Here is a 4,048-nt window from a genome sequence, read left to right as displayed (position 1 = left end):
ATAATTGCACATCGGTGAAGGGAGGTGTTACAGAATCGACGTCCAGCAGGTACCGGGTTGTGATGCGATATCTCAATCGCAATTAGCAACAGTGCAAAGCCCTGCATATACAAGACCCTGGTACTCCGTCGATTGCGAAAAGGCCCCAGACGCAATATGTTATACACTATATTTTATAGCCCGGCAAGTCCCCTGATATTGCAGTTGCATGGAATTTGATATTCGTCGAGGGAAAGCACCGATTGTGATTTGCAATGGGGCTCTAGATCTGATATTTTATGGACTAGGTTTGATAATCCTAGCAGGTCCGCAATTGTATGGGTTTTGGTATCTACCGATGGAAAATGTTGATTTCAATATGTGATTGGGTTCTCAGATACGATAATTTATATGTTATCATTAATAGTCCCGCGGGTCCACTGTATCACAATCGCATATCGCCCACCTAGTTCACAATCCATAAGACCGCAAGACTCAACCGATTGTGATTTGCAATGGATATTTAGTGCCGACAGATTATGGCCCACTCCGCAGCAAAATGTTCAATTGGTTAGCGGATTCTTGGAGCGAAATTGTGGGTACCTATCGGATGTGGAGCAATTTGCGAAACAAATAGTGGGAAAACTAGGAGAAGTCATAACTTCTTCAATTTTCCACCAAATTGGTTGTAGAAAGATGTTAGATAACCATTTTTTGGACATTCTAAACTGATTAGAGTAGGTTTCAGAAGCATTTTGAGCATTGTAAACACATTTTTTTACACTTTTGAGCATAATAGAGAATCCCAAGCCATTGCAAGCTGGACCAAGGAGACGTAGCCTAGGAGGGGTGAACTCCTTTATAATGTGCTTGTTGTAATGTGTTTTTGATGCTGTTATGTACATGTTTATGCTATTGTTCAGTTTCTGGATTATGTTATATTGCTCGTGAGATTAACATAAAAACTCTTCATTTTACTTGCAAAAATTCATGAATCCTTAATCACAATGAAAGCATTTTGTTTATAATCTGAGGAAGATATTATCACTACAAACTAATATTCTAAATCAAATCAGTACTTCTCGCCATTCACAGCAAGGATTCATAGGCCCACTGAGGCAAACAATCTAGCTTTATCGCAATCCACAGTCTAGTTCAAGGGCTACTAGGCTAGTGGCTTCGTGATCCTTATTCTGGTTCAGGGACCACTCAGCCCATGTGTTTGCCAATTCAAAGATCCACCCCACTCAACATCGAATCCAATCCGACCATCCCACATAAATCGTATGAGAGAACCCATCTCAACAAATCTATCAAGAGATGGAAAGGCTAGGTTGAAGATACTGTCACACCTAGAAAAACCCATGCCATGGTATAAAATAACCACATGCAATCTAATTCATGCCAAATCTAGCAAGGAAAATACACATGAAAGTTGATACCTGCAAAGAATCCTGTTGTAGTTGCTTGATCCTCCCTTTCCTACTTGATCTTTTCTTTCTATTGCCTTCTTTGCCTTTCTTCCTCGAATGCCAAAGGGTTCCAAGAAACTCTAAGTGTCCAAGAGTAAGAGAGAGAGAGATACTAATGAGAGAGATTCAAAATTGAATTGATCAAGCCTTTCCAACTAATCCTCAAAAGCCTTTTTATCAATGAGACCTCTATTTTCTTCATTTTCCATTATTTTCCTTCATTTTCCTCATCACATGCAACCTGTGACCTTTCATCTTCCTTTTCTCCTAATTTCCTTTATTTTCATAAATAAAATGCCAATAAATGCCTCATGCCTTTCCAAAGCCTCAGTCATTTCCTTTACCAATTTCCTTAGCCATAAACAACCAAATGAACACCCACACTAGGATGTCTTGTCTAACATTCAGCTTGGAAAATGTGTCCCATCATCTGTGGTATTTATATATTTTTACATGGATTTTTCACTAGGGTTGTTACAGAACCATCCTCCTTGGGAAAACACTATCCTTGGTGTTCAATGACACCTATAACCAATAAGACTGCTGAAAACAAAACATACTACCCATGGAGCTTTATAACACAGCTCATTGCATTATTTACAATGACCACTGCTGAAACATGACAATCATAGTGTTTACTGGAGCTTTATAAAACAACTCATTATGGTATTTACAATAATCACATATACACATATGCACATTTTCTAAACCAGCAAATAAAAGGATATGATGCCTGCATCCACAGCAAGGGAATTAAGAGGCTCACACCTCCACCCTCAAAGTAATACCAGGATTCACCTCCTTCCCAGGAAGTCCAAAATCCACCGTCAAAGTCAAAGTTGCATCTAATGTCCAACGCTACAATCCCGCGCCACTTTTCCTCTTAGTGAATAGTTATCGGCTCATTGTTCCAGGGTGCACTCCCAATGTGCATATGATTCCATCTTGTAATGCTCATGATCAAACCAAATCCATCCTCGACCTTCCGTTCTCTATTACACAGTCCCTCAGGCAATCCGGGCATTCCCTTCCATGCAGTCACTCACCTTCCAAGTTCCATTGGCACCCCCATCTCGAGCAGTCCATCCCTTGGCAAGGATTCCTCCCATCAGAAGATCAAACAACCAAGGCATATACCTACCTCAAAACCATCATACTGGTCATAGCATGCTCATTGCAATCAATGGACACTATTGGGTACCATTGTCTCACAATGGCCCTGCTCCTGAATGCTTTACCGGCATATTGTTGCATGTTCCAATTTCTTTCACTGTTGTTGTTGGTTCTTGTAGTCAATTTCAATCACCCAACCAACATTTCCATGCTTCTTGTACCAAGCACATAACTTCCATTAGATTTTAAAATAAATTGAAATAAATCCACATCATACTTCATTGATAACTCATCAATAAGGTACACTTGCAATCTTGTTCGCTTCCTGTCACAACAACTCAAGCTAGCATATTTGACCAAATCAACTTGTATAAAAAATATCACATCAGGTTAGCTCAAAAAATAACCATCAAAATCATAAATCACATGTGTAATAAAATTAAAATAATATACCAATACTTATCCTTTAATTGACCCTTACTTCTACCTTTATTCTTTCTGAACACACACCGGATCGATTTCCGCACCCGAAAAAACTCAGTGCATTCTCCTAAACCGTGTGCGCACACACGTAGTGTACATGACACCCGTAGAATCCCACACATGAAATACAACACCATGTGATACATGAATCCACACCTGACATACAACACATACACCTACACCCAATGCACAAAACAATACATACACCTACACCCAGTGCACAAAACAATACATACACCTACACCCAATGCATAAGACAATACAATGCATAATCCTACATCTAGTGTATAGCGTGACACAACACGTATACATACAAAATGTAAATAACAAGACACACATCCTCACACAACGTGAGACACCACAAAATGCATACACATACACCCGATATACAACACAACTCATACGTTTATACCTAATGTACAACACCACACAATACAAGTACCCACACAAAGTACAACATAATGAATACACATGTCACGACACTGTGACTACACAATTCACATACATAGACTCACATGCCCATAGCACAACATGTACAACATGCACCCAATTCCACACGTACGCCAGTGCCACATGTACAAAGCACCACCTGCACAACGTGTTCACAACATCACATGTACATGGCACCACCTGCACAACATGTACATAATGCCATATGTACACTGTACCACTGAACAATGTGTACACAATACCACATGTACACAGTACCACACATACATGACACCACATGTATACAACGTCAAATGCACGAAATGTACACAGCACCACATGCACGACATGTACACAACACCACATGCACAAATCACCACTTATAGCATCATGCACACAACACCATATGTATATAGTGCCACATGTACAACATGTACACAACACCACATGTACATAACATTGAATATCCAACATGTACATAACATCATCTATACACAGCACTGCATATCCATCATGCACACAGTACAATATATACACAACATTTTATAACCAACATGTACATAGCACCATCT

This window comes from Pinus tabuliformis, chromosome 5_2 (genome assembly GCF_031772625.1).
Source record: "Pinus tabuliformis cultivar Carrire ecotype Pingquan chromosome 5_2, CPIR1, whole genome shotgun sequence".
Lineage (NCBI taxonomy): Eukaryota > Viridiplantae > Streptophyta > Pinopsida > Pinales > Pinaceae > Pinus > Pinus tabuliformis.
The sequence above is the reverse complement of the archived record's forward strand: the minus strand, read 5'-3'. Positions refer to the sequence as shown.